The 14538-nt window shown below is 43.8% G+C and overlaps 1 protein-coding gene across 1 annotated transcript in view; it reads left to right on the top strand.

Moving 5' to 3' along the window:
• Positions 1-14538, top strand: part of LOC124544994 (N-acetylglucosaminyl-phosphatidylinositol de-N-acetylase) — a 114825-nt gene that overhangs the window by 16956 nt on the left and 83331 nt on the right. The window lies entirely within an intron of this gene.

Genomic DNA, 14538 nt, shown 5'->3' with positions numbered 1-14538 from the left:
GTAACACAATATGTTAGTTAGATAATCGGCCACAGTAACTAAATCATAAACACTGATTTGACACAAATTGCTCATAGACTATGCAAAGGACAATGGTAGCTTCCAAAAATTCTCAGAAACGCACATTTATTTGCATTGATATACAGTGACATTCAGGAGTGATGTATTCTTTGGCTGAACTTTGAACCACAAAAGCCGACTTGCTTTGAAATAAATTACGTATCCAAAACATTCGTTTGGGTAACTTTCGAAAATAGTTTTCAAGCATCCGAAAATTCTGAAACTAACCTATTTCCTACATAATTGTACAATGAAATTAGAGAAAGATTGTTTTGAGTGAGGATAGGCCTGCCATTCTCAAATTTTTTAAAGAGCGCAATCTAGTTTAAGCCTACAATTGACCATAACAGTACTGGTTGGACTTGCAAATGCTCGAAATTCCACAGTATATCTCATTACAAATGGGTATTGATACAATCAGTGAAAGATCACGCAGAAGCATCACCATCAGTAAAAATATATGACACACACACACACACACACACGCGTGTAATGCATAAATTTTCCACTTACCTGATTCTGTGTGCACTCCTATACTGGGGTGTCGAAGAAGAACACTACCGCTTGAGTTTATCTTGATCAAAATTGCTAAAATTTGAAGCACCAACAAGGCACACCTTCTGCCTGTTGCAACTAACAGTGAATGTTATAATGTCGTCTGCCTCCCCCTGTGGGTCCGGGGCTTAGAGTAGGCCCAAGCTATCCCTACCTGTCGTAAGAGGTGACTAAAAGGAGTCTCACAATTTTCGGCCCATTTTATGGTTTGACCTTCCACTTTCCAAATTCTACAGAAGTGCAGTCCATATGGGGAAGAACACCTTACATGGTGAACGAGTTATCCATAGTGCCCTTAGATTCGATCTCCTGAACCTCTTGTCATGACTTTGCATCTCCACCTGCAATTCAACTATTTGGGTGAGGATACTTTCCGGGGTATGTCATCTTCTTCCGTTGTCTCCTGTCCTTTTCTACCCCCTTGATAGCATTGGATTTCGCTGCGCTCAATATCCAGCATAGTAGCCAGGCCGTTGTGGTGGGGCCGTCGTGTACCCATGTGGTGGAAGCCCCCTGACAACACAGGGATCACACTGCTGATGCCTGAACGGTTAAACTCCCCACGTATGCCAAGTAGTAGATGCCTGTCTTCCTGGGGCATCAGGACTCCTGGCAACGGCCATCATGTCAGGTGCCCTTTGCTGTGGCTGGGTGGCGCCTGCGGGGAGAGCCCCTGATTGGAGTGGGTGGCATCAGGGCGGATGACCTGCAATGAAGTGGACAAAGTCATCTCTTGCTGCTGGTGACTGTATGGCACCAGCAGTCTCTAAGAAGGGCAAGATCTAGTACAATGCTGACAGATACAACCCTAAATCGTTTCCCTCCCTGGCTACACCATGGGAGGAATGTAGGGCTACAGAAGGAAGAGAGCCATATTAGCCTTGCTATTTACTCTGCAGCAGAATTGACGTGGACTTGTTTCTACCTATGACGCCTCAATTTTTTGTTGAACATCATGAGGAAAAGTTTGGGGAAGTGACAGCACTATCCAAGATGAGAAGTGGTGCAGTCGTGATTCAGACAGCATCTCCAGCTCAATCTCATGCGGTACTCGCTTGTGACTGGCTGGGCGATATTCCTGGTCCTGTAATCCGCAGGGGATTATTTTCCATCGCGACCACCTCATGCGGTCTTGACGACAAGCTCCACGCCAAACTAGAATGGCGGAGTGTTCATTTCATCTGGCGCATTTACAGGGGATACAAAGACAACAGCGTTGCTACCGATGCCTTCATCTAGGCCTTTGAGGGTGAATCATTGCCTGAAAAGGTCAAGGTGATGGTTTACTGCTGTAACGTTAAACCATACGTCCCTCCCCCTATGTGGTGCTTTAAGTGCTGGAAATTCGGGCACCTCTTCCCGCTGCACTTCCAACACCACATGTCAAGACAGTGGATGTCCACTGCATCCAGAAAATCCCTGTCCGCTTACTCCCACTTGCATCAGTTGCAGAGAGCAGCACTCCCCCTGCTCACCGGACTACACAGTACTCCAAAAGGAGCGGAAAATTGTGGAGTACAAGACCCTGGACCGGTTTACTTACAAAGAGGCTAAATGTAAATTTGAAAAATTACACCCCGTTCGGTTGATGTCCACATACGCTGCAGCTACATTACCATTGCCATCAGAAGTACCAGTTGTACCTGTGCCACAAACAGTGGTCCCTCCGGGCCTCCAGAATACATCTGGCCCGTTGGTGGTAGGGGGAAAATCTCCTTTGTTGCTCCCAAAGTACCTACTTCAGGAACAAGGCCCCCCAAATGGGACATCAGTCCCCTACCCCTAGCCGGAGAAGCAACAGCCTCCTCCGGCTCCTCTCGTGCAGAAGGGTTCCCTTGGGACCCTCTTTCCCAAGGTCTCCACTAATGCCACAGCAGACACTCGTCAATGGCTAAAGGAGCCAAAAGCTGCTGGACAAAGAGCTTTGCGGTCTTTCTCCATGTCTGAAGCTACTTCAGAGAAGTCTTCCCAGCAAGCCCCTAAAGAGAAGTGAGAGGGCAAGCAAATGAAGAAGTATGCTAAGAAAAAGAACCCTCCAGTGACCCCAACACCATCACTGCCTACCAGTTCTGCACCTGAGGATGAGGTGGAGATCTCAGCATCCCCTGAGGACCCGGATCTCACTGATGCCTTATCGACAATAGGAATGGATACAAATACACAATCAGTGGCAGCAGGTGACCCTGAGGCGTAACCTGCATCTTTGCATTCTTCATGCCTTCCGAGCCTCACGATAACATCATCCTCCAGTGGAATTGCTGCGAATTTTCCACCACCTGGGTGACCTACAGCACCTGTTAAGCTTTACACCTGCTTTCTGCATTGCCCTCCAGGAAACCTGGTTCCCGGCAATGTGGACCCCTACCCTTCGTGGCTATAGGAAATATTACAAGATCCATAGCAACTATAATAGAGTGGCAGGTGGAGTTTGTGTCTATGTACTGAACTCTGTATGCAGTCAGTCTGTGCCCCTTCAAATACCTCTTGAAGCTGTGGCTGTCAGGATACAGACGATGCAGGAAATAATTGTCTGCAACCTATATCTTCCTCCAGATAGTGCAGTACCACTGAACGTGTTGACTGCACTGATTCATCAACTCCCTAAAACTTTCCTACTTTCAGGATATTTTAATGCCCATAACCCCTTGTGGGATGGTACTGTGCTTACCGTAATGGCCGAGGTAGAAACTTTCCTGTCTCAACTTAACCTCTGCCTCTTAAATACTGGCCCCCCACACATTTCAGTGTGCCTCATAGCACTTACTTGGCCATTGAATTATCCCTCTGCAGCTGAGGACTTCTCCCGCCTGTCCACTGGAGAGCCCACGATGACTTGTGTGGTAGTGACCACTTTCCCATCTGTCATTCCCCCAGTACCATTCCCCCAGATGTCTACCAAGATGGGCTTTAAACAAGGCAAATTGGGAAGCTTTCAACTCTGCTGTCACTGTTGAATCGCCCCCACATGGTACCATAGATATTTTAGTTGAGCAGGTGACTAGAATGATCGTTTCTGCGGCGGAAAACACAATCCCTTGTTCTTTAGGGTGCCCCAGCGAAAGTCAGTACCTTGGTGGTTTCCAGAAATTGCTGAGGCCATTAAAGAGTGTCGGCGAACTCTACAGCAGCATAAGCTGGACCCTTCCCTAGAGCACCTATTAGCTTTCAAACGGCTCCATGCCCACATTCATCAGATTATAAAAAGATGGAAACTGGAGTATTGGGAGAGGTATGTCTTGGCCATTGGGTGCCATATGTCACCCTCCCAAGTCTGGACGAAGATCAGACGTGTTTGTGGGTACCAGACTCAGACAGGTGTTACTGGCATTAACACCAATGTCGCGTTATCATCCAATGCAAACACAATTGTCGTGCACTTTGCTGAGCACTATGCTCGAGCCTCCGCGTCAGGGAATTATCCCCCAGCATTTTGCACCCTCAAACACCAGATGGAAAGGAAAGTCCTCTCATTCACTGAACGTCATAATGTACCCTATAATGCTTCATTCACAGAGTGGGAGCTCCTCAGCTTCCTTGCGCATTGCTCTGACACAGCTCCTGGGCCAGATTGGATCCACAGACAGATGATTAAACACCTCTCGTCCGACTACAAGCAACATCTCCTCCTCATCTTCAACCGGATCTTGTGCGATGGCGTCTTTCCATCGCAATGGCGGGAGAGTACCATCATTCCAGTGCTCAAACCCGGTAAAAACCCGCTTGATGTTGATAGCTATTGGCCCATCAGCCTCACCCAAGTTCTTTGTAAGCTGTTAGAACATTTGGTAAATCGGCGGTTGTGTTGGGTCCTGGAGTCACATGGCCTATTGGCTCCATGCCAGGGTGGTTTCCGCCAGGGTTGCTCTACCATTGATAATCTAGTTTCCCCCCATGTCTGCCATCCGAACAGCCTTTTCCAGATGCCAACACCTGGTTTCCATCTTTTTTGATTTACAAAAAGCTTACCACACGACCTGGCGACATCATATCCTTGCCACATTGTATGAGTGGGGTCTCCGTGGCCTGCTCCCAATTTTTATCCAAAATTTCTTATCGCTCCGTACTTTTCATGTCCAATGAAGCCATACCAACAGGCATTACATGCATTGAGCGAAAATAATAGTGCTTTGAGAATGGCTAGCTTCTAGCCGAAATCTAAATCTGCGCAATAAAATTTTAAAAAGGATGACTGGTCACTACAATCTATAATTTACAAGTCTTTTCTTGCTGTTGATAGACTGTGTTTTGTAATGTTTTTAATTTGTCCTTTCTCCACCATTGAGTTGCAGTGAGAAAAAAACAAACACCCTCCAAACAGGCTGTGAAGGCCCAACTGTACCGACCAGCAAACATGTCATCCTCAGCCCTTGGGCATCTCCAGATGCGGATACGAATATGGAAGAGCACATGGTTAGCACACTGCTCTCCTGGCCATTAACAGTTTTCATGACGAGAGTCACTACTTCTCAATCAAGTAGCTCCTCAGTCAGCCTCACAAGGGCCTCAGCATCCCACTTGCTAATAGCACTCGGCAGACGCGGACGGTGGCCTGTCCCAAGTGCTAGCCAAGCCTGACAGCACTTAAGTTTGATGATCTGACAGGAACCGGTATTACCACTGCAGCACGGCCATTGGCTGCTGTGAGAAAGATTGTTATAAATTCAATTCGACAGATAATAAGGTAATAAACACCCATTTTTGGGGCCATTACTGGAAATAGCATTATATGGTGCCTGAAGAACGACACTTGGTGCTGCCTGAGAACGTTATAGCTTGCTGTAGCGCCTTCAAAATATGGTGAAAAAATGTGTCCTTAGGTGTTTTGATGAGATTTGATAAATAGGACATTTTCCTAAACTGTGGAAACTTGCACTTTTAATCCTGCATTTAAAACCAAGAGAGGAGTAAACATCACGTAGTAGTTAAAATAGTGCTTAATTAGAGTGTGTTTCATGAATACCCTCCATTGTTGATTAGTGAGTGTTTCACAAATGCCCCTCCATTAGTACATGGGGATTCCTTTTGCTATATCTCACATAGTAGACGTCGGAGAAACAACACATCCCAAATCAAGAAGAGAGAGGTTTATTACAACACAACATGATTTTAACTAAACAAAAAACTTCCTCTTACGAAACAACAAAGCTAATTAAGACTAAGGAACGTAAAGATTGATCCAACAAAGTTTCCCACTGGAAGGAAGGTGAGTGTACTCGGCAGCAGCTGGCGAAAGATACTTGTTGAAGGCAATGTTAAAGAGGTCCGAAGTCCTTCTGTGCGCCTCCAACTGGGCTCTGATTGAAGGGCTAGTATTAGCTGGCACATGAGTTGCCGATGAGTGGAGCTGTGCTGCTATAAATAGCCAGTGTGTGGAGCATATTTCTGGATCTACTTCCATGCATGTGACTCAGCAGAGGGAAATAAATCCGCAGTGAGGGGGGCTTCTGGTTGCGCTTGCCCCACTGTCTGTTGGTTCCGATACAACACTCACCAGTGGGCAAAGCCCTGGAAGATAATGCCCTGGAGGTACGCAGGTAGCAATGCTTCTCCACCTGTAGGGTTGCTAGTCCATCAGGCGTACTGCTGGCATATGACAAATTTGCTCTCTGTTTTGTAGGTATGATATTGGTAACGTTTTACAGACCTTTTTGAACATGAGAATAGTTTTCCTCAAGGCTAAAGAACAAGCAATGATGTCCTTTCAGCTACAACAGACAATTGGGAGCCTGGACGGGTGGACAGCAATGACTGTTTTTAGATTTTATCCAGCAAAGGCTGTGTTGATTGTAAATCTTTTGTCATTCATACTGCAGTGCAGCTTCTAGGCCACCTGTCCAGTGACGTTATTGTTATTATTATTATTGTTATTGTTGCCATTGTTATTATTTGGCATTGATGTGACAGTCAAATAGCTATCACACAAATTATACAATTATCACTATTTGTTACAGTAGATATTCAGAAAATTGTCATCCTGCAAAATTGCCCTCGATCTTCCCCTCCTCTCCCCTTCCAAATACACATTACAATTTTTAATGCTGCATTTCTTATGCAATAAGGAGGTTCAGTAGTATAGTAGCTGGTAGACACTGACATTGACAATAGGCAGAAGTGTTAAGCTGTGATGTCCCCTGTATCCCAAGTTCAGCCCCCTCAGGGAGCTCACAACTCTTTCACGAGTATGTGCTTGGCGAGCGCAGGGCCCCAAGCTATCACAGTTACCTACTACCTTTCCTGTTCTGCAATCTCTCATCTCTGACTATTGTTCTTTCTTGTACTCTCTTTACAATGGTGGCAACCGTGTCAAACCAGCTGTTCCTTAGGTACTGCTTTCATTTCTTGGAACATTCATTCACTCATCCATCACTTTTTGGCTGTAGTAATTTTTGCTCTTCTTCTGGGTTTGACCTTTATTTTTCAAATTTTTACTGTAGTGTGGACTGATTGAGGAAGGGAATCTTAAATAGTGCTTACTGCATGCAGTGTTGAAGATCATTTGTAGCCAATACCTGTGTAGCCTCATATATGCATTTCATAGCCAATGCAGTAATCAATCCAATGTATGTACCCTTTAGGTTGAGCTGCTGACAACACAGGGGTCACTCTGCTGAAGACTGCCTTAGTAGTGTCCAGCACATGCCAAGAACTAGATGCCCTACTTTCTGGGGTATCTGGACTTTCGGCAACAGCCATTGCACCAGATGGACTTTGCTGCGGCCGTTTGGTCCCCATGGGGAGAGCTTGGAGAGGGTGGATACTTCTCACATGAAACATATTAAATTGCATCAAAATCCTTAATTACACCAGATCTGGCCATCTCTTAAGACGGGTAGGGAAATGTCAATGTGGACTCTATTGCTCTCCCTACCCTGGCTACTCCATAAGAAGAGGGGCCAGCCAGATGTCTGGAAGTGAAGCTATTAATCTAATACTTATTGGATTGATCAGTGCTTACTCATTGGTAGTATGTCGTCCTGCTGCACAGCAGAACCAAAATGCGGTAACTCTGGACAATCACTCTGTGAACATAGTCCTTGTGAAAAGCAACATCTGCACTGTCTTTAGGAAAGAAAAGAAATACTGGTATATAAATATATTGATTTCATGTCGTATACTGAGGCTGAAAAAAATATGAGCACCTACATCACGTTGATACGAAGATGAGTTATGTGAAAGTCACAGCCATCACTCTTGCCGTCTCAGCTTTTCCAAACCAGGTTTCTCACTACCCTCCTCACTTGTGATTCCAGCGGCACCATTTTCGAAAACCACATTCCATACCTGCACAGAAGAGCAGCTTCCTTCTCTAGTCTCCACCGGCGAAATGGCCCCATTGTTGGACATTCTCCCCAGAAACCCATAGATCAGAGGTCTGATGCCAGCCAGTAGTTGAAGGAATCTGGGCTGCCCATCTTCATCCATCCCAGTACTCATTGCAGATAGGCCCTCACTAAAATCCCAGACACCAAAGGCTGTGGAAGAGGAGGGGGGGAAGAAAAATCAGAACAAGGCTACACTGATGACCCCAGAGGCACCAGATCCCTCCATGGTGTCAGACTCTGAACCAGTGTTCATTGTTGCCATGTATGACAGGCTATGAGCCTGGGTAATGACTGGCCTTCCTGGCACATTAACACCTAATGTGGATCCCCATAATGTGATCATTCAGTGCAACTTATATCCTCTTATTTTGCAATTTGGTTGTTCTACAAGAAACACATTTCATTGCTGAGCATTCCCCAATGCTCTATGGTTATTGTACATTGTCAGAACTATGCTGGTCCTGGGATAGCATTTGGAGGGACCTGTACATTGGTTCGCACACATATTGTCATTGAATGGATTGCCCTTCGTACTACATTGGAAGCAATAATGATGCAGCTACAAACAACCTCAGTGATCACCATTTGCAATGTTTACTTAGCTGCAGCCAGGCTACTTACTTACATTTCTCGTACTTGGTGACTTCAGTATACACCACCCCATGTGGGGAGGTACTAATTTGTCTGGTGGGGGAGGGGGGTCTTAGACCAATTTGTCTGGTTGGGGCTTTCTAATTGACCAGTTTCTTACCAACCATGATCTGTGCCTTCTCAGTGGAGGTTATTCTATCCACTTCACGGCCACTGTCACCTTTTCAGCTATTGATATAACTGTCTCTTCCCCTAATTTCATTGCTTCCCTACAGTGGTCGCTACATGACAATCATTGTGACAGTGACCACTTTCTGGTGATCCTTGTCAATTCCTGGCCAGTGCCACATGGACCGGCTACCACACTGGGTGCTCTGAAGAGCCAACTGGCACTGAATGCCTCTGCTGTTACCTTCGCCCCTTTCCGTCAGACTGCATCGATGAGGCTGTGCGAGACATCTCTGACATGGTCATCCACACTGCTGCAACTACTATTCTCCCCTTCACCCCTCAGTATGCTGATTTATATACTCTTACAACAAAAAAAAGACACATCACAAAGGAATTATACAAATGGGATGGGAAACTGTAGATGTGATGTACATGTACAGAAAAAAAGATTACAGTTTCAGAAAAATTGAATGATTTATTCAAGTAGCGTTGCAAATTGAGCAAGCCAGTGATGCGTTGGTCCACCCCTGGCCCTTATGCAAGCAGTTATTCAGCTTGGCATTGATTGACAGAGTTGTTGACTGTCCTCCTGAGGGATATTGTGTCAAATTCTGTCTATTTGGCATGTTAGATGGTAAAAATCATGAGCTAGGTCCTGCCCATAATGTTCTAAACGTTGTCGACTTGGGCAGAGATTCACTGACTTTGTTGGCTGATGTAGTGTTTGGCAAGCACAGAGACAAGCAGTAGAAACACTTGCTCTGTGCGGGCAGGCATTATCTGGCTGAAATGTAAGTCCAGGGTGGCTTGCCATGAAGGGAAACAACAGGGGGTGTAGAATATCGTTGATGTCCTGCTGTGCAGGAAGGGTACCACAGATGACAACCGTAGGGGATGACAATCATACAGGTCCTACTGTGAAATGCAATTACACCTCAGACCATCACTCCTGGTTGTCAGACTCTATGGTGGGCGATAGTCAGGCTGATATCCCATTGCTGCCTGGGACACATCCAGACACATCTTCAGTGGTCATCATGCTCAGTTTGAAGCGGCATTCATGGCTGAAGACAATCCTACTCTAGTCAGTGAGAGTCCAGCCCGAATGTGACAGACACCACTGCAAACGGAATTGTTGGAGTACGGAGGTCAATGGTAGTCAGCGCAAGGGGCGCCGTGAGCTCAGCCCCCTTTCTGTGAGCTGCCTATTAGTGGTCCTTTTGGTCAGTGAAGCTTCAGTTACACATTGGAATGATGATAATGATGAATCTGGGGGCCTGAGTGTCTTTCTGGAAATTGTGCAGGCCTCACATTCTTTTGTCTTTCTAGGTCAATTGCTTCCTTCTTGACCATGTGTTCAACTGTGGTTCATGCATTCCTGCCATCATCACCAAACAGTGACATCACTCTTATTCAAATGTCAGCGTCTTTGACCCCACTACACTTGCTGACATCCGCATATATTGTTTGTATTCCTGTTTGTGAAGGTGTAGTTACTGTGCATCTGGGCACACAAAACGAAATCCACAAAGGCTTTATGCCATGGTTAGTAGTATCCTTGCCAGCTGCCTTGCAGCATTGCACATTCTTCCATCGGCCACCAAAGTTTACAATTTTATGAACGAGTAGCAATTTATGACCAACTTGCACAACTCCTTCAGGGTGGTGGTTTTTTTGTAGAGTATATAATTAACGTTTCACTGATGGGGAATTGCTTCAGGCTCTTGCCCCATATCACAATATGGCCCCAGGCCTTAATTCCATTCACAATCAGATGATACAACATTGACTGGTACTCAACAGCTCCATCTCCTCAGAGTCTTCAACCGTATTTGCCTCGGAGATGTCTTTCCTTTGCTATAGTGAGATAGTGTCATTGTTCCATTCCAATCCTTAAAACAGACAAAAAACCCAACATCCATTGACAGTTACTGCCCAGTCAGCCTCACCAATGTGCTGTGCAAACTGTCTGAAAGAATGGTTGCCCTCATATCGTGCTGTGGTCGAACATTGGGGCTGTTGTTTCCTTATAATTATTGTTTCTGGAAGGAACAGTCCACAACCAACCATCTGGGTAGATTGTAAATGGCAATCAGATACTCTTTTTTTCAAATTCCGACACCTGATTGCAGACCTTTTTTACCTATATAAGGCATACGACACCACCTGCCGCTGTCACATTTTAGTTTACCCTTCATGACTGCGGCTTTCAACCCTCCCTACCAATTTTTATTCATGATCTTCTGTCCTACTGGCTATTCCAGGCTAGAGTCAGTATTTTACCCGGGTCTCCATGGGGCAAGATAATGTCATCCCACAGAGCTTTTTACTGAGTATCATGCTCTTCTTCAACGCCATCAACGGGCTAGTGACTTCTGTGGGAGCACTGGCCACCCCCAAGCTGAATGTCAATGGCTCCTGTAGCCTTGGTTGAATGCTAGTGTCAAGGCGCCATCTGTGGAGCCTTTATCGTGATTTCCAATTCTCTCCTGCAAAAAATGCAGATCTTCCGTTTTTGAAATCTTATCACAGTTCATCTTGGCCCAAAACTCTACTCAGGCACCCAGTGCTTGGATAGTGTTTGTCAGTCTCAAATTTTGTGACTCCTCTTTGCAAGAAGCTGGCTTGGATAACGCATATTTGTCATCTAAAGACTAGCTACATATGAAAGTTTAATGCTCTCTGCTTCATTACTCACAAATCTTGCTGTGCAGCTCGCACTACTCCAGTTCATTTGAACTATGGTTACCAGGTGTAGTGTTCGGCAGCACCTTTGGCCTTGAAACTGTTAGACCCAGGCCCATCGTTGTGGAGTCCAGAGCCAATGACACCTTCTGGACTAGTCCCATTGACTGTCTCCTTGATGAAGTGGGGATCTTCCCTATTCAGTTCCAATGGTACCAACTCTTGCTCACATGTGCTATTGCCATTCGACAGTTTCCTGTTCACCCAACATACCCTATTCCTTTTTACATATGGGGAGCATCAACCCTGCTGACACTGGCACTTGGGTGGAATTGCTTGTTGGTATGCACCTTGCAGCTCTGTCAGGACTCCTCCTATCATTCTTGAAGTTTGCTTCCCCAAGTTCTCCCACATAGACCCACTTGGTTGGTGCCAGGCCACAGTTTAGGACCAGTTTATTTCATGGACCTGAAGTGTCAGCTGCCTGCGAGAGCCTTCGGTGTATGTCTGTATCAGTCCATCAGGAGTAGAATGGAATCTAAAGCCATGGGCAGTGTGGGTTATGCTTTTACATCTTTCACCAGTCTGTTCATTGCTGTTCCTAATAACTTGCTGAAGCTACTTCCGCACGTGTGGAAGTTGACTTATTGGGAGTGTTTCTACATTAAACAACCTGCAGAAGTAGCTTCAACAAGCAATATCCTGAAGTTTATTTGCTAGTGAACATATACCCAAACAGTGTTCTTTGATAGTGCTGCATGTATCCCATTAGAAGTCCCTTTTGTTTTGTGATGTTCCTGCGACTTGTATTACAAAACATGAGCACAAAATCTTATCATACTTCTGATTGCTTGTGGTAATAACTTCTTTCACTGACTTGTCAGCTGTTTTATTCCATTGAAGCTTGCAATGATCTTTTATCCATATAACAATAATTTTGTGGTACCTCTCCTGCAAGTAATTCACATGCTGCATTATTTAATAAACCAGCTGATGTTATTGTGCCTTAACTAAGTACAGTGTCATTGCAAATGAGTAATGCCTCTCCACCAAATCCTTCTTCTCTGTCTGGTCTTATGGCCTGGTAGCCTAGAAATGTAAACGAACTCCTGGATTCACCCATGTTTCACTTATTGCACAAACAAGAAAGTTGTTTAATTTTTCCTGCTGTTTGGAGTGTCATTTATTTACTATTTAATGGTCTCGAACTACACTGTAAAATAACAGTAGCCATGTTTTATTGACCATGAGTAGTTGACTGATGGAGTGTGTTAACTATTCTTCTATGAGTTGCTGAATATCTTCTGCATTTACATATTCTCCTACTATTTTTTTACTCAATGATTCTTGGTATCAGTTTAAATAATTGATCAACAATGCTACTTTGCTTTGTATGGCATAATGAGGATAACCATTACTTCAGTTCCACTTAAACCTCTGGTGTCATTTGGCCATGTGCACTTTTATTTTGTTATTATGTATTTGTAATGCTTTCAACAGATTTGTCAGCTGTGTGCTCTCTCTGTGTTAGTGTTCATGTTGCCTCATTGCACCTTAAGCTGTGGCGAGATACAGGTCTTGCATGTGTCTTTCCACATAGCTTGTATATGATCTTGTTCAGTGCTGAACTGCCTGTTGTGGGAATTTGTTGGCCTGCTGTATTTAACCTTTGATCTTCTGCTTGGGGCCAGGTTGACATTTCGTGTAAATAAGTATTTTGCAGGTGACTGTGATAACTGAAATGTTTCACTTGCCTCTCTTATTGAGATATTACATTATGCTGCAAACCTTTTAAAAAGCTCAATCATACGATAGAGGACTCATTGACGTCTGATGCCTGGATAATACTTATTTTGATATTTCACACTAAAAGTTTCTTTATTTTATTTCCTGACCAGAATCATCTATCATTTTACCACTCAACTACCCACTGCTTTAGCCGCAATTGACTTTAACTTCTGATTTTTAACACTTCACATAATTTATAATGTCATTTTGAATTAATGAGGAAGAACTTTTTGTGAGTATTCATTTTATGGCTTATCTTTTTTCACATTTAAAAGTGATCAATCACCTACATCTCTTCGCTTTATGATTATAACCATTGTGAGTTTGTTTTATTTGATTTTAACACAGAAACACACAGTAAAAATGTTTGAGGTTGTATGGGACTGTGCGAGCGTGCCCAGACAAGTTATGTTGTAAGAAAGATGTTACTTTCTAAATGTGAAGTTATATGTTTTCAGCCATATTTGTCTCATTTCAGTGTGGGCATTAATAACCATGCTGTTGCTATCTTATAGAACATCTATGTGCTTTCTGCTATAATTAATACTGTTTTCTTTTTTCACAGTTCTGGGTGAATTTGGCAATTATTTACAAGTTCTCATTCACCCATATTTCTGTTCTCTCAGTTGCTATCTTGCCTTTACTGTTTTCAGTAACTACTCATGTAGTTACATGCTGTATTTTTCCTGTTGTGCTGATTCTAGTTTATAAGTTTGGATTATGTTTCAAAGTTACAAACAATAGTTGAGATAAAATGTCCATAAATACTGAGAACTATACCTGATCTGAAACCAGGAGGTCCAGTGGTAAAATGGGAATATGCATATCAGTCTTTATCTTTTGTATCCAATGACTCCCTCATCTGAAAGTGAGGCGTGGGGAATAGGTAAAGAGCAGTACAGGAGCTAGCAAAGTACTTAACGATGAATAAAAAAAAGGTAACCATTTATGTAGAGGATCTCTTGAGTGGTGGAAAGGCACATAAAACAACTCCTTGTCATCTCCAGTGTATGATTGGTGGATACCTTTACTCATTCTGTTATTTCTATTCAACCAGTATTTTTCCGTATCGTACTAAAATAATAAAATAATGGAAGTTGGAACCCTCACCCTCCAACCCATGAGAAGTGATTTTTTTTTTTTTTTTTACAGTGTTACTGTGGAGGATTTTTTTTAACCCTACTATCTTTTCCAGCTTGCTACGGAATTTATTTTTCCCTTATTTTTTTTTATTTTGGCAAGGGGTTCTTTAATTCTGAAAGCCAGAGGATTGTTTAGCTTTTTTATTATAGTGTTAGTAACAGATAGCTAAAATTACTGCAGTCTGCTAGAGTTGTGGTCTCATTCTATTGTATGTAACTGAAAC

Source organism: Schistocerca americana, chromosome 8 (genome assembly GCF_021461395.2).
Source record: "Schistocerca americana isolate TAMUIC-IGC-003095 chromosome 8, iqSchAmer2.1, whole genome shotgun sequence".
Classification (NCBI taxonomy): domain Eukaryota; kingdom Metazoa; phylum Arthropoda; class Insecta; order Orthoptera; family Acrididae; genus Schistocerca; species Schistocerca americana.
The sequence above is the reverse complement of the archived record's forward strand: the minus strand, read 5'-3'. Positions and strand labels throughout refer to the sequence as shown.